Here is a 20,028-nt window from a genome sequence, read left to right as displayed (position 1 = left end):
ATGGCATGGAGTCTAAAGATTCCAGACAAGTTGGTTGACGGTTATATTCATCTGGCACTTAATCAGTCTGCACGCCAAGGATGCTCCATTTCAGTCAAACTGCACAAAAAATTTGGGTGGTTCATTTTCTCAACTGCCTCCTTTCTCGTCTGCAATGTAGAATTTTGGCGAGATACATGACCAAGATGGGCCAGTAAACTGGTTGGATGAAAGTAGTGGCCAAGTTTCTCAAACCTCACTCGGCACGAGGCCACTATTTGAGGATAAACCTACAAGCAAAGTTCAGATTGTATGTGCTACCTCTTATGTACTCGAAAGTTTACTCGTACAAGAACTAATTTTAGCAAGAAGTACCTCCGATTGAACACCATTTACCAGTCCTTACCCTAGGTAATTAAAGTTCGTCCATGGATCATATTGGCTGTGATCTCAATCATTTGGATGCATAAACATACTGAACATGTGTATATCTGAATCTTTTTGTAAATTATGTATGAATATTGTCGTGTGATCTATCAATCATATGGATGCATAGATATGCTGATCTTGTGTATATATGAATCTTTTGAGTTGTTGATTGTGAATGTTGGCTATGGATATGAACGTGTCCTGTGAACTTGAGTTTGATATGAATGTTTACCTTTTCTGTTGTATTTGTGTGTGAACTTGTTAGTATGCCTACTATGGGGTATAAAACGCAAGTCTCTTATAAAAGTAATGCCGTGTCCAATTTATGTTTTCCCTTCTAACCACATTATATATATATTTATATTATTACTATTATCGTATATTTTATAGAGACTTATATATACATTATAAAAACATCCCAACTTATAAAAGTAAATGTTTAACGGAAGTTGGCAAGGAAAATCCTGGTTGTTTTTGACTCACAGGCAAGGAAAATCCTGGTTGTTTTTGACTCACAGGCAAGGAAAATCCTAGTTGTTTTTGACTCACACGCAAGGAAAATCCTGGTGATTGCGAAGATTTTAAGGACCAATTTAATAATAACGCGCTCATTTTTATTTTGAGCAATAACTCGCTAATTTCTTAATTATATATATAAAAATGTGCCTCTCCCGTTTATTCTTTGATATTAATTGCTCCTTCTAACATAACATTATACGTATATATAACGAGCCCACCTAATACGTGTATTTCAAGGAAGTGCAAATGGGCTGGGATTTCTTAGAAAATATAAATGGGACTGATTGACGCGAAATTATTTGTTCACCCAGCCCAGCAAATGGACTGTACATTCTAGAAAACATGGGTTAAATATATGCCACATTTTTGCAGGCTGACATGTGGGCCAATAGGTCGAAGCCTACGCAGGGCGTTGTCAACTTGGTCAACAAATGATTGTGTCATCCACAACCATTGGATTTATATCCAACGGCCAGCATGCACCTTCAATCTCTCGTCTTCTTCCTGTAGCGTCGCCGGGACCGCCTGGTGCGGCCTCTGGCGGCTAGCAGCTCTGCTTAGCACGCATCGCTGCGAAGCGCTACCCCACCGCCGGCCAGGCTATCCCTCCACCCCTCGACACCACCTGTTATTCTCCATAGACTACAGCCCCACGCCGCAACAGAACCAGTTATAACCCTTCTCCTCCTCTCAATCTGCGACTCCACTGCCGCGTTTTCCCATCTCCGAATCGTTCCCGCCTGAGGCCTCACCGTCGTCCACCGCCTCGCTGTGTTCGGTGTGGCCTGGTCAACAAACGAGTCATCAGAAGAGGACTTTACGTGGAGAGCCTTACGGCTGGGACCCACGAGGTCCATGGTCGCACGCAAGGAAAGTTCCTCCTTATTAAGCTGAAAACAATGTTTCCTCCACCTGACAGCTGGGACCCACCAGCTGTATCTTTGCACGGAAGAAAGTGCCTTCTTGTTTTGCGAAAAAAATTATTCATCCCGTTGACAGCTGGGACCCGTCAGATTTGGTGACTGACTTGTGGGCCTACTAAGCGGATGTGTACACTCAGTAGTATATTTCGTCTGTTTGCTGCTGCTGTTTTTTTGAATGTACAATCAGTAGTATATTTCGTCTGTTGGTTGAATAAATGTGTTGTTAAAACGACAAACACAATGTTTTGGAAGTCGTTGCACGGTACGATCCTTTAGTGCCCCGTACCGTACGTAGCGCATACTATTTATCGTATGAAACACATTTTTTTGAAACTCGGAACACATTTTCCACTTGTTGATAACATGCAGCCCACTGATGAAGGCCCAATAGAGAAGCCCATAATTAACTGGAATGGAGGCTCTCACATGAATCCGGCCCAGGTACATGCTCATGGTCCCCTAAACATAAATAAGTAAATAAATAAATAAATAAAGCTAAATGCTCATGCATTAGTTCTTTGGGAAAATAGCTAGCCCAGTATTTCTTTTTGAAGAATAACCAAGCTAGGCCTATTTGTTTTCTCTGAATTACTGGGCTGCAAATCTTTCAAGACGAGGAGGGATGCATTCCGGCCTAGCTTAAGAGTATGGTCAATGTCTGTTAAAAGTAATATCAAAAGGGGTTGAAAATTCCAAAAAATTTATAGCAAATGGGATATAAGTTTCCTTTTTTGTTTTTGTTCTTCACTGATATCTTATACGTATTTCATTGGATTTAACATGACATAGTACTAATTTATTTTTAAATTTGTTTTACTATGGCTATTAATTTTTGGATTAAGAATATTTCGTTCCCCAGCAAAAATTTGCGAATTTTCAAAATTTCCCACATATTTAGTTAATTTTTTGACCCTGGTACTGACCAGAAAATGGCCAGCAATTCTAAAAATGGAAAACGGGCTGCAATAAATTCCATATGAATTAGAAAATGAGTAAAAAATATAAAAATAATAGCAAATGGGCTGTACACGCCACGAATTTCGAGGCTGACTTGTTTACGAATGGCTTTGTCAGTGAACACACGATTCTAGCAGCAGTTAGTGTTGGATGTCCATCCAACGGCCGATGTGCTTCTTTAATCTCTGATCTTCCTGCTCCAGCCGCCTAAACTAGCGCCGGCGGGACTGCCTGCTCCCTCCTCTTGTGGCCGGCTGTGATGCCGCACAGGCTTCCCCGACCCACCCTACTCCCTCCGCTGGCCTGGCCGCACGCAATCAACTACCTCCTTATTACGCAAAAAAATGATTCCTCCCACTGACATCTGGGGCACACCGGTTGGGAGGCTAACCTATGGGCCTACTAAGTTGACGCGTACGCAGGGCTTGTCAACTTAGTCAACAAACGATTCTAGCAGCAGTAACCATTGGATTTGAATTGAACGGTCCTGCTGCTTCTTCAATCGCTGCTCTTCTTGCACCAGCCGCCCAAACCAGCGCCGGGGAGACCGCCTGCTCCTGCCTCCAGTGGCAGGCTATGCTGCCGATGAGGCCTCATCGCCCCCTACTACTCCCACCGCTAGCCAGGCCCTGCGGCGACGGCAGCCTCACACCGCAGCCGAACCAGTGAACCCTCGTACTCCTCTCCACGTGGGCATCCACTACCGTGTCTTCCCCGGCTCCGCGTCGTCCCCTTCCTAGGCCTCGCCGTCGTCCACCGCCTTGGTGCTCTCGGTGCGGCGTGGTCAACGACATTCCATTGGAAGAGTACTATATGTGGAGAGGCTGACAGCTGGGTCCACGGCCACAACCCAGTTTTTTTTGTGATTTGCCAAGTAAGTCGCTTTGCCAGGCCTGTTGGGCTGCAAATCTTTCAAGACGAGGAGGAGAGCTTTCATTCGGCTGTACATTTTTAAAACACATCAAACCGGAAATTAGTTTCAAATATCTTTTTTTCATTTCGAGATTTGAAATTACATTAATTTTTATGTGTGGAGAATTTGTTGGATTTTATATTGATATACATTTATTTTTAAAATCAGTTTGAATGTGAGTCGAAATTTCGGGATTAAAAACAGTTCGGACCGCACCGAAATATGCAAAATTTCGTATAATTTTTTAACCGTGGCCACAATATGGGCTGTAATGATAACAAAAAGAATATGGGCTCCAAAAAAACCTTAATAATTAGCAAATGGGTTGTACATTATTAGAAATAATGGCAGATGGGTTGTATGTTGTTTCCCACAGATTTGAGGCTTTCCTAAAAAAAAGGTTGACGCACAAGTAGTGACTGTTGGATGGCCATCCAACGGCCGTCGTGCTTCTTCAATCTCTACTCTTCCTGCTCCAGCCACTCAAATAGGCGCCGGCGGGACTGCCTGCTCCCTCCTTCCCGCGAACGGCTCTGCTTCTGCGTAGGCCTCACCGCCCCACTGTACTCCCATCGCTGGCCTAGCCATCCCTCTACTCACCCACACCTGCTGTTATTCTCCGACGACGACAGATGAACCAGTAAACCCTCGTACAGTCGTACTCCCCTCCATGTGGGAAACAACTGCCGAGTCTTCCCTACCTCCGTGTCGTTCCCTTCCTAGGCCTCGCCGTCGTCCACCGCCCTGGTGCTCTCAGCGCGGCCTGGTCAACATGGTCAACGACCAACATGCATCTGAAGTGGACTTTAGGTGGAGAGGTCGACAGCTGGGTCCACGGCCGCACGCAAGGAAATGCCTCCTTATTACACGCAAAATAATGATTCCTCCACCTGACATCTGGGACCCACCGAAAGGGCCTCTATATTTCACGAAAAAAACATTACCGCCGCTGACAGCTCAGACCCACCAGCTATATCTTCGCACGCAAGGAAGTGCCTCCTTATTACGCACAAAAAAAATGAATACTCCCCCTGTTAGCTGGGACCCAGTATAGTGGCAGGCTGACTTGTGGGCCTACTAAGTTGACGGGGATGGAGGGCTTTGTCAACTTAGTCAATATGCACGATTCTAGATCCAGTGACCGTACGATGTCCATCCAACGGCCGTCGTGCTTCTTCAACCTCTGGTCTTCTTGCTCCAGCCGCCCAAAGAAGCGCCGGTCGTGCCTCGTGCTCCTGCCTCCCGTGGCCGGCGGCGATGCGGCGGAGGCCTCACCGCCCCTACTACTCCCACTGCTAGCCAGGCCATCCCTCTACTCACCCACACCCCCTGTTACTTTGTGGCGACGGCAGCCTCACACCGCAGCGAACCATTGCCCTCGTACTCCTCTACGCGTGGGCATCCACTGCCGCGTCTTCCCCGGCTCCGCGTCGTCCCCTTCCTAGGCCTCGCCGTCGTCCACCGCCCTGGTGCTCTCGGCGCGGCGTAGTCAACGTGGTCAAGGAACGACTTCCATTGGACGTGGAATGTACGTGGAGAGGTTGACAGCTGGGTCCACGGCCGCAGCAAGGAAGTGCCTCCTTATTACATGCAAAATAATTATTCCTTCACCTGACAGCGAGGACCCACCGGACGGGCCACCGTATTTCGCCCCCCTGACTGCTGGGACCCACCAGCTACATCTTCGCAGGCAAGGAAGTGCTTGACAGTCGGGACCCACCTGGTCGAAGCGTATGTAGCGTTGACATTCTGGTCGCGAACGTGTACGTACATACTGGTCGATGTAGAGGCGCGCACGTGTCGTAGTAGAGGCGCGCACGTAGCATATACACGTACGCACAATGGCCAGGGTGCAAGAAAGAAAATACGGCCACGTATGTGTACATACGGGCGGGGTCTCGAATGCCTACTCGCGCATACGTACGGCGAGGGCTCGTGTATATGGCTGGGTCGGAATGGAGAAACAGCGTCGTCATCGTGTTCATGGGTCGAGAACGGAATGCGTGGTCGTGTTCATCGGGAGGGCTTGGACGGAAGAGGCAATGGAAATGAGGCCTGGTGTACCGCACAACGGAGGAAACAGACCTCCTACGGTCGAAACGGGGGTCCTGTTGATCGGGAGGGGTGTGGCGTACCGCAAAACGGAGGAAACGGACCTCCTACGGTCGAAACGGGGGTCCTGTTGATGGAGAGGGGTGTGGCGTACCACAAAACGGAGGAAACGAACATCCTACGGTCGAAACGGGGGTCCTGTTGATCGGGAGGGGTGTGGCGTACCGCAAAACGGAGGAAACAGGCTTGTGGTGGAGCGCTACGGTCGAAACGGGGGTCCAGTTCATCGGGGGGGGGGGGGGTGGCGTACCGCAAAATGGGACTCCACGGGATACTGTTCATCTCCACCGTCAACCCCCTCTAGCCTCCACGAGGTACTGTTCATCCACCGTCGACCTCCTCCAGCCTCCACGGGCTCCTGTTTATCTAGCCTCCACCGCACGCTACTCCACCGGCTACTGTTCAACCACCCCTCCACCATCTACTGTTCATCCAGCCCTCCACACCACGGGGTCCTGTTCAACCACCCCTCCACGGGCACCCCTCCACCGTCTACTGTTCATCCTGCCCTCCACACCACGGGGTCCTTTTCATCCACCCCTCCATGGGCACCCCTCCACCGTCTACTGTTTATCCAGCCCTCCACCACACCACGGGGTCCTGTTCATCCAGAGGCAACGCCACCGCTCACTGTTCATCCACCCCCCCCGCAACGCTCACTGTTCATCCCATCGATCGGCTTCAGTTAGTAGCAGTAGCCAAGGAATCACTCGATCGGGTTCAGTTAACAGCCATCGATCGATCGCTCAGGTTCAGTAACGCGTAGCCTGCAGTGCAATCGCTCGGGTTCAGTTAGAGCCCGACGCCTCGCTCGGGTTCAGTTAGAGCCAACGCCTCGCACACACGCGTGTACGTGTACGAGAGAAACGCGCATCACTCGGCCCCCGACCTCCCACCGTAACCGGGAACTCCCCGAAATTTTCCTCCCCCTCGCTTCTACCACGATTTTTTCCGTCATGCACGGCCCAAAGAATGTCATGCAGCTGCGTCTCCGGCGCGCCCAGGATGAAAAGCCCATTTTCTGTCATGATTTTTTGTCATAGAAGTAGGAGCCCACCACATCTATGATGATACCGGGTTTTCTCACAATTATCATCATAGAAGTGTCATATGTATGACAGAAAAGTTTTTCGTTCGGCCCAAAATGTCACGGATGTGTCTTTTTTTTGTAGTGCACTGGGCTCTAGGTTAATAAGTTAGTCCCAAAAATAATATAAAAGTGGATAATAAAGCCCAATATTGTCCAAAACAGTAGATAATATAGCATGGAGCAATCAAAAATTATAGATACGTTGGAGACGTATAACAAGGTTATATATGCACAGAAGCACCGACCATGTGTGTGTTTGGTGCTCATATCGCCAAAAGGATTCATCCCGTCAGTACACTCCCCGATCCTTATGCTTCTAGGATCCTTGGCAAATTCTTCAAACTTGTTGTCGATTAATTCCCACTGAGCCCCATCTTTCGGGTGCCTCATATATTTATCCGTAGTTTGCTCATCATGATGCCACCGCAACCTCTTTGCCTCTCTAGGGTTTGCAAACAAACGCCTCAACCTTGGAATTAAAGGTAATTACCAAACAACCTTGAACGTGATCCCTGTCTTGATCTTGTCATCCAATTTGTACTTGTTCTTTGCTCTCCTACATTTTTATCTTGCATGCTTGCATGTGGGATATGCATGCAAATCTTTGCACTCACCACAGTACAATATGCAATCATTCACACAAGTGTGTATCTTCTGTACTTCAAGTTCCAATGGGCAAACAGTTTTATTCGCTTTGTTCGTGCTTTTGGGGACCACATTATCTGGACGCCTCATCCCCGATCTTAGATTCAACATCCATGTGACTGTGATCGGGGTTTTGCATGTCGCAGCCCTGGGTATATTCATCCATGACCGGCTCTTCACCGTATCTGGTCCAATGTGTATATCCATCCATGAATCCCTGAGTGACTAAGTGAAACTCGACAATTGTAACTTCATGTGACTCTGTATTGGCACAACGACTGCATGGACATAGGATGTAATCCTTATTACCAATTCTCTTCTTTGTACTTTCAGCCAAATTGATGAACTCCGTCACGCCATTGATAAAATCTAAGCTTCTCCAAGCCTTCATCCATTCAGATCGTTGCATCTACACCACACGAGGGGTTATTAAAAACAAAACAACAACATTTTCGTAAATCACAAGATTTTATTTTCATAATTATTGAGGCACTCCAGATTGTTATCCAGCTGTGCGATGACAAAAAATAATGGCCAGTCAATTTACATGCACAGTACTAAAGTACTACCCTTATGAATTGAATACCTTAATTAAGCCACTCAATGAAAATAATACCTTAATTAATTAGCCGCTTAGCGACCTCCACCCACCAGACAGAGAAGCGCGATTGGTGGCACGCCAAGATAGCAGGGTCGATGAACAAAGCTTAGTGGGGCAACCACTTGAAGTTCGAGCTCCACTATCCTGCCATCGACCGTGATGGATCTATTCCAATCATGCCGCTATTGACCTCGATGGTTGAGCCCCTCCTATCTCCTACCGCAAACCAAGGATTGACCTCCTATGATGCCGCCACTGCCGACTAACCGAGGATTGACCTCTAATCCAGTAGCTGATGCCTTGGCCGCCGCCGCCATCTCTATGTATAGAGAGGATGTTTTTATTTTTTGATGGGTATCCGCAGAGCGGCTGTTTACCCTAAGTATTATTGTAACTCAATTATTGTATCCCCATCTGTACAGGGTAGTACATCACATACGGTTATGTCACAACAATTGTGTCTCACCTACATTGTCTTCTCACATGGTTTGGTGCGGAAATCGTGTGTGAAGTTGTAATACCCAACACAAATGACACGTATAAACCATGTGCCACATACAACATAGTGCGATAAGTAGTTCCCGACCATTAGCATATCCCCACAGTTTCCCTATTTCCCCCAAATCCCTAGATAGCCTACAAATCCCTAGCCCCCAAATTCCCTCGCATGGCGCTAGCATTGGGGGAATGCAGACAAGTGGTGCTGATGGTTTCGGTGCTACTGCTCCTGCTCGTATCACCGCTCTCGGTAGTACCACCATGATGGCGGTCACCGTCGAGCACTTGCGTAAGGTCATCAGACGGCAGGTGTACTGTAGATTCGAATTGTCCTGTTAGGTTCCAATCTATCCTGATATTTTTAGCATGTCCAAAGTAGCTCCCTGCTCAATCCGTCCTAAATGCCCCCCCAGGCAAGCGATCAACCGCCGGATCCGGAGTATGACTCCAAACTCCTGCAACATGAGTTCGACTCTGAGTTTTGCACCACCGAGAAGTACCAAAAGCTGAGTTGTGTGCACGGACACACTACCGCTCGACGTGTATGCACGGAGGGATTCGACATTGGCAGGCAGTTTCTCAGTTGTCCCTTAGAGGTTAGTGCTAAGTTCATCATTTTAGTTGAGTTAATGTCACCGTTCATCCTGAATACTTTAACATTGGCAGGGATATGAGGCTTGCACCTTTGTTAACTAGCTGTATGAAGAATGGCATGACAGTGCTCGGAGTGTTATCACCAAGCTTGTAGAAGATAATATAGAGCTGAAGAAGAAACTGATTGATCTAGAGTGTACAATCAGTACGATGAACCATGAAAGAATCAATCACAGGCAAACAGATGAAAGAAAGAGACAAGAAGGAACTAGCATGTGTAGTTGTGGTTGTCGCATTAGCCATCTTCTATGCGATGTTTGCAATGATGATTAGGGGTTTTATCTGATTACTACTGGCTTAATCAATCAGAAGAGCTCAATATATTTCTTGCCAACTGTCCTACTACATTCTTACCGGTGCATTAGTCACATTACAAAAACCAAATAATCCCAAAGCTCGTTCCCTATTTTCTTTGCCCTAAAAAAAATCAGCCAATAGGAGTTGATGCGGAGCATCCTATGGACATCACCATCTCAAGAGTCCGTTTGGCAAGTGACACGTGCGGCATCTACTTCACATACATAAAGGTGAATCATCTCCTTTACACGTGCTCACTTGACCCCTTCGAGGATGGTATACTACTTGACACTTCTCCCGTGTGCATGCATAGGTATTGTCGGAGCTTCACGGATGTTGAGGAGGAGTGCAAGCGCCAAGGAACAACTACACCATCCGCGAGGGAAGCATGGATGCGACGACGGAAGAAGACGGAGAACAGCTCCCAGGCCCCGGACATCCGGCCTCGCCAGCCCGGACATCCGGCCGTTCTCGAGCCCCCGGACATCCGGCTCCCAGCCCGGAAATCCGTCCCCTCCGAACCCGAGAGCAACAAGTTCCACCACTCCAGCCCGGACATTCGGCCTCCCCATCCCGGACATCCGGCATTGCCTGAAAGCCCGGACATCCGGCCCGACCAGCCCAGACATCCGGCCTCCCCTGTCTGCGCACAGTGAAGGGCCGAGGCCCGTGTATCCCTTCTCCCCCCTAGACTATATATACTCCACCTCGTCGAACTTTCTAGGGTTAGCGTTGTGTTAGCTCATTTGTGAGATAGAGCTTCGCTCATCCATATCGGATCTACTCCATGAGAGAGACCGCGACCCCTCTTCGGAGAAGATCCACCTTGGATTCAAGACCTCCTTGCGGAGAACATCATCAAGACCTCCTCACAGAGAAGACCGTTACCTCTTGTATCGTCCGTTGTCGACTTTGGATCTTGTATCTCTCTTTGTGTTCATGGATCTAGCGCATGTGTGATCATTCTTGTTGGTTTGAGTGTTCTCTTGTGTTCCCCTCGTGATTTTCCCCTTGTTTTCCCCCTCGTGTTCTTCGTGTTCATCGCAGGATCCGCTCTTTTCGTGAAAGATCGGGCCACTAGGGTTCTACCCTACATCATCTTGGTATCAGAGCCAGGTTGATCACGATTTCGGAGCCTCCCTGTCGGTGTCAAAACTGGCAGATCTCGTGTAGGGGGTCCCGAACTGTGCGTCTAAGGCGGATGGTAACATGAGGCAGGGGACATGATGATTACCCAGGTTCGGGCCCTCTTGATGGAGGTAAAACCCTACGTCCTTCTTGATTATTCTCGATAATATGAGTAGTACAAGAGTTGATCTACCACGAGATCAGAGAGGCTAAACCCTAGAAGCTAGCCTATGGTATGATTGTCTCTTGTCCTATGGACTAAAACCCTCCAGTTTATATAGACACCGGAGGAGGCTAGGGTTACACAAGGTCGTTTACAAAGGAGGAGATATTCATATCCGTATTGCCTAGCTTGCCTTCCACGCCAAGTAGAGTCCCATCCGGACACGGGACGAAGTCTTCAATCTTGTATCTTCATAGTCCAACAGTCTGGCCAAAGGATATAGTCCGGCTGTCCGGAGACCCCCTAATCCAGGACTCCCTCGGTAGCCCCTGAACCAGGCTTCAATGATAATGAGTCCAGCACGCAGTGTTGTCTTCGGCATTGCAAGGCGGGTTCCTCCTTCGAATACACCACGGAAGAGTTTGAATACAAGGATAGTGTCCGACCCTGCAAAATAAGTTCCACATACTACCATAGAGAGAACAATATTTCGAAAAATCTAATCTGCTGACACGTTTTGGCAGCATGACATCACGCCACGGCCCGGTAATTATTTGAACCGTTTTTCTTTAACCAGCCCCGCACATAATGCGAGGCGGTTTCTTGACACGTCTTGTCAAAGAAGAGATCGTGTTCCCCTTATCACGGGATTCTCATCAATACAAACGTGGGTAACCCAACCGTGCCTATTGGTATGACTCCTAGATTTTAGGTAAGTCTCGAACGGCCACGAGGAGGACGCCTGATATTCATCCCCTTCATAAAAGGACAAGGCTTTTCCTTTTTTCCCCGTGCTCAATCGAATCCTTCCTCCGCCTCGAGTTCTAACACCCAAAGCCTAGGTCAGGTGCTTCGGACCTTCAATCATGTTCGGATCCAGCCTTCAAGGCCGGTGGATGCCTTCCTCCATCACGGAGGAGGACATCAAGAAGTTGAGGAGGCTAGATATCTGACCGCCGAAATTTCGCATAGGCTGCCCCCCCGAGGGCAGGTCATCCCTACTCCCGAACCCAACAAGAGCGTTGTGTTCGTCTCCCACTTCCTCCGAGGAGTAGGCCTCAATCTGGATCCCTTTGTTAGGGGTCTTATGTTCTATTACAGGCTAGATTTTCACGATACCCCGGATTCCCTTCTTCACATCTCGTCATTTATTGTCGTTTGTGAGGCCTTCCTCCGCATTACCCCTCACTTCAGCCTATGGCTCAAGACCTTCGATGTGAAGCCGAAGATGGTCGAGGGGCAGTACGCAGCATGCGGAGGTGCTCTAATAAGCAAAATTGCTGATGCTCCATGGCCAAAGGGTTCTTTTCCAGAGGTGTCCGGATTGTGGCAACGGGAGTGGTTTTACGTCACACCTCCCCGAAGTGCCAAGTGGGTAGCTGCCCCCACCTTTCGCTCGGGCCCTCCACCACAACTGATGTCATGGATCAGCAGGGGGCTGAGCCGGGGTCCAGCCAAGGATGTGCCAGTACTACAGTGCCGTATCCGAGATCTCTTCGAGGGAGATTTCAGTCTGGTTATGGAAATGCAAGTTATGCTGGTTCGTCGAGTCCAGCCTTGCAAACGCCAGCCCCTCCGTATGTGGGAATTCAACCTGGAAGGACTGCGTGCTATTCATAATTTCCTTGGCATGACGCACGAGGATATGTACAAATCGTTCTTCAGACCCCAAATAGAGTGTCCGGACACTACCGAGGACGTGGGCCTGAGCTGCAACCGCCCTGCTACCCAAGTAAGTAATCCCATGGCCGAACACACTACCTTTTATTTATCATGACATCATTCTGAAGAATCGCTCTTTGACCAGGACTGGATAACAAAGGCAAAGATGATCCAGTGTTCGGCCCCCCTTCCTGAAGGCTTGGGCAATCCGGTGCTGGAAAAGATGCTCGAGCCAGCACCTTGTCTAGTGCCCTCAAAGGAAGATGAAGGTGGGAATAAAGAGGGTGAAAGTGGGCCTCCACTGCTACCTATTCCAATCGAGGGAATGAGCGCCTCCGCGAGGGAGGATAACCATGGGGAAGAATCTGACATTCTCTCTCCCCGGGGAAGGATGAGGACTACCTCTGAAGATCCGGAAACTAAGGTTTCCAAACGGGAGAAGAAATCTCCGCCAGAGGGTCCTGCCTTGGAGGGTATTCTTGCCGCACATTGTCCGCGCGGGGATCAGCCCTCTACCGAGCTGTAAGTAATCAAAAAGTACTTACTAGTGAAGATATCCTACCTTACTTTCGAAGACAATAACCGATGCTTGTAAATTGTAGTCCGGATTGCAGCCCTTCTCGACAGAGTTCATCTTTGGGGGATCTTCTTCCGGAGATGATGGAGAGCGAAACGCCTCCCCCGGACTCCCCAGCTCAAGAAGCGGGCGTCCTTGAAGTGTCGTCGCGAAGGGTATCTCCGGATCCAATATCGCCAGAGGATAACCCTTTGGCTGCCCGGCATCCCCAGTATCTACTGTGTGCGGTCGGACGCGCTGAAGGATCTTATGGGGAAAGCTGTCGTCTCGGAAGCGCATCGTACGCTAATGGGTATGGTAATTGAAAGGGTTTCATCCGCCGACAGCGGTTTGCACGAAGCTTTTATGAGTCTGCTGAAAGGCTTCGAGGTACGTAAAATAATGTATGCCTTTAATAGTATCGCATACGTTAGGTATGCCCATGCAGATAGTAGCCCCTGAGACTCTGGTTGTCGTCGAGAACGGCGGTAAACAGAGGATCATAGTCCCAGGTAATAACCAGACCGCCTTTATGTGCAGGTGGTTGAAGCTCCGGTGGCTAGCCGGACTGATGGGTTTGCCAAACTAAAGCGGCAACTGGATGCGGCAGATGCCGACATCGTGCTTGTGAACAAGCGGCTTGACGAGGCACAGGGTGAGTGATTTTTCTGGTGATCATCACATAATAAGAGCAGCATGATGCCAGTATCTTTAATATGTTGTGACTGCAGGCGGAGCTTGCCCGAGCCAAGGAGCAAGCAAGGAGTAGCAATGCGGCCGCTTTACAGGCGGCCAAAGAGTTAAGGGCCGAACAGGCCGCACATTGCAAGAGCAAATAGAAAATTGCCAAGATGGTCGTGGAGTTAAAAGATGCTGCTGACCGTTACCGGCTTCTTTAATAGGAAAATCGGGCAAAGGCGACGGACCTAGAGAAGGCCCGGGTGGCTGCCAAGGAAGCCCGCTCCAAAATTAGAGCGACGAAGGAGGAGCTGAATCAAGCTGCAGATATCGTGTCTGGGAAGCCCTTCTTGTTGCGGACTAAGTTGAGAGATCCAAAGTATTCTCCTCTAGACTGGCTATGGAGTTCTGCGGACGCATACATGGATTTGGCTGCAAGTGCTGCTGATGCAGCCGAGTACTTCAAGGATCAGAAATGTCCCGAAGTGGAAAAGCTGTTCTGGTCACAGTTTCATGCTCCAGTCCGTCCGGTGCTGCTGAATGAGCAATTGACCGGTTGGGCCGAGCTCCATAGGTTGTCCGGAATTGCCATGAGGTCCGTTGTGGATCACCTGTGGTCGGGAGGGCCAAGGCCGAGTAGCTACTTTAGCTTAGTTCAACAATTCCTTGACGTTGTGCCACGCATCGATGCTGTAAAGAGATCAGCGTGCATAGAAGGTGCGCGGATGGCCCTTGCCCGTGTCAAAACATACTGGGCGGAGATGGAGGCCACCATTGTTGCAGCACAGGGTTCGGCCATAGGCCGAGTGGCTGCCGAGCACTACTTTGAAGAAGTCCTTGAAGGCGCTCGTTCGATAGAGGCTCAGTGCTCGAAGAATATTATTTTCTAGTGACATGTAGTCCCATTGTACAAACAATGTTTATTGAATTTATCAAGGCTGTATTTATACTTTTTCCTGAAAGTGCTATGATGCCTCCTGTGCGACCGTTTATGTATATATGTATATAACCTGAAAGATGGCAGTCGTCGGCTTCAGCCCCCACGCATATAATGCGGGGGTGTTCGCAGAAGACGCATGTTCACACTTGATCCAACGTCTTGGTCCATTAAGGAGGTGATAGCGCAGCGAACTAGGCAACTGGACTATAATGCTTTAACACTTTCACTTAGCCAGAGGAGTTTGACAGTGGGGCTACTATATAGCCCTTGGTGGCTCCACGCTCATCCGGATTCGGGGAGCGTACATGCCTGGCCAGGAAACGACCCTTCATTAAGGCGGAGGAATCCTGAAGATTCCGCTAGGTCATCGAGTGGTTGACCAGTCTCAAGTTATATCATGACAGTCAGTTTTCGGCTTTCTCTACTGAGGTGCTCGTCCGGATGAACCAGTGCACAATCGTAGTAGTTCTCCTGGTGCCGCTTTAGCCGATAGAGCGGAACGTAAAGCAGCAAAACACAGGAGCCGGGCAAACCCAACATTTGACCAAAGACATGATTCGGAGCTGATGCATATAAGGCCAAACTCGCGACACCGAAAACTCCATAGGGTATTCAGTCTTTATGTTGTAAACCGGGCTTAAGCAGTGCCCTTTGTAATAAGCCCCTGGTGTCCAGGTATGTGCAATATTCTGACGTGGCCACATGCCAATATGTCATCATCCTTCTCAATTGTACTGAGAATCCTAGGGACGTGTATCAACAAGAGACAGTAAAAAAGGTTTACGCAGGGTCTTAATCTAAAAAGAATCCTTGGAACGGGTCCCTGCTGCACGTCTGCGTCTGTGTCTCTGTTGTGCCGTATCCTGGACGGGTGTAGCACGATGATCATCTGTAAAAGAGAGGAACTTAGTTGAAAAGTTGTCGTGCAAAAAGGTAGGTTATACTAAATAAACCATGTACAGTTCAAAATGAGTAAAGTTGAGCCTAATTGTCACTTGTTTGCGCGCGTTGAGCCCCTTGTATTGTAATAGGGGTATAGCCATCAAACTTGTATTAATTACATATAGCTGCACCGGACTCGTCCAACCGCGTCTGTGGTCTTAATGACCTGTCAGATGGTTTAGTTGGTGAGGCCGTTTAGTGTGCGGCTGCCAAGGCGGCCGCACGGTCTTCCGCGCGCAAGGAGCGCTCAATATTTCCATTTACTGTAATGATGCCACATGGACTGAGCATCTTAAGCATGAGAGAAGCGTAATGCGGTATTGAGTTAAAGCGAGCGAAAGCTTCGCGTCCGATTAGTGCTTGATAGCCACTTTGGAACGGAGCGATATGGAACGTTAAATTTTCGCTGCGGAAGTTATCAGGAAAGCCGAATATAACCTCTAGTAGCAGGGAGCCCGTGCAATGGGCCTTTGGGCTTGGCGTTACTCCTTTAATGGTAGTATTGCTACGGCTAATTTTTGTTGGGGCTATCCCCATTTTGCGGATTGTGTCCTGATATATCAGGTTTAAACTGCTGCCGCCGTCCATCAGGACTCGTGTGAAGTGGTATCCATCAATTATTGGGTCTAATACCAAGGCAGCCCATCCTGCATGCCGGATACTTGCCGAGTAATCCCGATGGTCAAAGGTGATTGGTTGGGACGACCAGTGGCAGAACTCCGCGGTGATAGGCCCTGGGGCATGTGTCACTAGGAGTGCCGCTTTGTTTCTCCCCTTTGTTACGTGTAACACGTTTACTGTTTTGACTTCTGGTTAATTTCTTCTGTTCCCCAGTGCTTTGCTTGCGAGGCTCGTCCTCATCTTCGCTTGGTGTATCCTACCCCTTATGTTCGGCGTTGAGCTTGCCGGACTGCTTGAAAACCCGACATTCTCTATGGGTATGATTTGCAGGCTTATCGGTGGTGCTGTGGATCTGACATATTTTATCCAGAATCATGTTTAGGCTGGACAGTTCGTCTCTATTGCCTTTGGAGGGCAGATTTTGTTGACCTGGCCGAGAGCTTCTAAATCCGGCATTTACCGCCGTGCTCTTTGGGTTGTCTTCTTTATTCCGGCGCTTGTTTTTGCTGCGTCCTGGTTTCCCGTTTTCGTCCCTGACTTCGGATGTACTTGGGTCGCTGGTGCTGCATCGGGCTAACCAGCTATCCTCGCCCGCGCAAAAGCGGGTCATGAGGCTTCTTAATGCTGCCATTGTTCTTGGCTTTTCTTGGTCGAGGTGTCTGGCAAGCCATTCGTCTCGAACGCTGTGCTTAAAAGCTGCTAAGGCTTCGGCGTCCGGGCAGTCGACTATTTGGTTCTTTTTAGTGAGTAACCTGTTCCAAAGCTTTCGGGCTGACTCTCCGGGCTGTTGACTTATATTACTCAAATCGTCTGCATCCGGTGGTCGGACATAGGTCCCTTGAAATTTTTCCTGAAAAGCGTCTTCGAGCTCTTCCCAGCTTCCAATGGAGTTTTCGGGGAGGCTTTTGAACCAGTGCCGAGCTGGCCCTTTGAGCTTGAGGGGTAGTACTTGATGGCGTGGAGATCGTCTCCTCGAGCCATATGGATATGGTGGATGTAGTCCTCAATCCAGACCCCATGGTCTGTCGTTCCGTCGTACGCCTCTATGTTTACGGGTTTGAATCCCTCTGGAAATTCGTGGTCCAACACCACATCAGTGAAACATAGGGGGTGTGCGGCACCCCTGTATTTGGGTGTACCGTGGTGTTGGGATGTTTGTTGTGTTGCATTGCATGCTGGAGCGCGCTTGCGTGGCCCGTAGATGGATCTGGTTGCGTCGTCCTTTTTATGCGAGCCCTCACGCGGATCGCGTACTGGCTTATGTGCAGCGTCGTTTGCCACTCTATGTTGGCCATGAGGTCGTCTATCCGACTGGATGGCTGTTTTGTTTTTTGATTGTGGGGGATCTAAGGCCTCCTCATCGAATTCAGGTAGCAACTTTCGCTTCGGGTAGCTCTTGGTGTGGCGATTACCGCCGTATTTCGCTTCAGTGTTGAGTACTTCACTCCATCTGATTCTGAGTGTGTCTTGTGCAGCCCTGAGCCTTTGCTTCAGCTTTTTCAGACTCCTCCCAGTGGCAACAAGCCTTTTATGGGTATTATGTTGCTCCGGGTGCCTGTCCGGTGTGATGTTATCTGGACTGTTATCTTCGACGAAGTCGGGTTGTTCGGTTTGATTCTCCGTGTTGCCGTGGTCGGACGATGGTTCAATGCCGTGTTTGCCGTCCGCTGGCTCGCCTTGCTCTATCGCTGGGTTTATATGATCGCTGCTTCTGCCGAGGCGGGATTTGGAGCAGCGCTTACACCGCCGCTTTGACTGCTTCTCGAGGGAACAACCCCCGCTGCGTTCTTTCGTTCCACGTCGTCGTTTTGTTTGGGTGTGTCCACCATGTATACGTCATATGATGAAGTGGGCTTCCAGTGCCCTATGGGCAGTGGTTCCTGTTCGTCTCCTGCATCATCGTCCATATCATTGATGTCTTCGGAGTCGAAGTCGAGCATGTCGGTCAAATCGTCGACAGTGGCTACTAAGTGGGTGGTGGGTGGGAGCGAATTTCTTCGTCATCCGCGTCCCAATCCTGCCGAACATAGTTCGGCCAGGACTCTCCTGACAGGGAGAGAGACCTTAATGAGTTCAGTATGTCGCCGAAGGGCGAGTGCTGAAAGATATCCACGGAGGTGAACTCCATGATTGGTGCCCAGTCGTATTCAATAGGCACGGGTGATGAAGCTATGTACCTAGGGTAGGGTCACGGACCTGTCCTAACTGACCTACCCAAGGACACCTCTAGAATAAATCACCTTTCAATCGACTTGGAGGTGTTCCACTCGACAGACTCGAAGACATTCAACCAAGAAGCAATTACTCGACCAAGATCCAACCACTCGACGGCCAGGAGGCCTAAAGTCACTCCGCACGCTAACGGTCGGTCATTAAGTAGCTTTTATGGTCATCATAGCACTTTATTACTAGCATTATCAGTAACGCCCTACCTTAATGTACATTGAACCCTTCGTAACGTGGGTTGGCCGGGGTCCTGGTGCACTCTATATAAGCCACCCCCTCCTCCGAGACAAGGGTTCGCACCTCTGTAACTCATACACACATAATCCAGTCGACCGCCTCCGGGCTCCGAGACGTAGGGCTTTTACTTCTTCCGAGAAGGGCCTGAACTCGTAAACCTTGTGTCCTTACAACCTCTCCATAGCTAAGACCTCGCCTCTCCATACTTACCCCCCTACATCACTGTCAGAGTTAGAACCATGACAGTTGGCGCCCACCGTGGGGCCAGGAGTCTTAGCGCCTAGTTTGAGAAGTTGCGATTTTTTCCGATCTCCTTGATCATGGTTTCGGGCGGAGCTTTGGTGGAGGGCCGCGAGATCCGTCTCGGCGCGCTCACGTTCATCGCCGACGACTCCGCTTGGCTTCAGGAGGCTCCACTCGACGTCGACGCGCTCCCCGTCCGCGGGGCGACGCACTTTCACGCATGCGTCCGTGGTGTCCTCCTGCGGCAGCCGTCGACCCAGTATCGGTTGGCTCCCGTGGCATCTCCCCTCCCTGTTTCTCGTTGGCGCAAGAGCTCCGGTCGGTCGAGGCTTCAGAGGTGGGTGAGGCCTGCGGTGGCCCGCCAGTCGGCCACCCCACAAGTCGCGGCAATCGAGCCCGACGAATCCCTCTATGGCCTGTTCGACCTGTCGACTAGCTCCACAGAGACCGCATCCGAAGGCGACAGCAGTGACCCAGCTGCAGAGGTTCTGGTGATCGATGGGCCACACAGTCCTCCCGGTTTCCCCCGCACTGACGGAGGCGCAGATGGGGGCGACCCGTCGCGTCCTCACGAGGACTATCTCCCCGAGCCTCTCACGTCGTTGCAGCGGGAGGAACTTCGCCGCCGGAACATGGATGCACTCCACACTCCTATCGTTGGAGAAACCCCCGAGGCCCGAGCCTTGGAGGACGCGCGCTTGCCTAACTTGGCCGAGCGCACACGACTGGAGAATCTCCAGCGAATACTCGACGGGCGAGCGCATCAATGGGCTCCAGAATCCAGTCGACGTCAACTCTTCCCGCCCCCGCAGGTATATCGTACTCCGATTCAGAATTTGGCGGCTGCGGCCCGTATAGCAGAGTCGATTCAGCCCTCCCAGTCAGAGGCTGGCAGAGGCTTGCTGCAAATCAGAGCGTTGCTCCGGGCAGCAGGAGACCAGAATTCCGCTGTTTCTCAGTCACGGAACAGGATCCACAGTCGATCCGTTGCAGCGGATACAGTCCAGTCGGCTCA

The sequence above is a fragment of the Triticum urartu genome, chromosome 1A (genome assembly GCF_056163025.1).
Source record: "Triticum urartu cultivar PI428250 chromosome 1A, HENAU_Tu73, whole genome shotgun sequence".
Lineage (NCBI taxonomy): Eukaryota > Viridiplantae > Streptophyta > Magnoliopsida > Poales > Poaceae > Triticum > Triticum urartu.
This window is presented reverse-complemented; position numbering follows the sequence as displayed.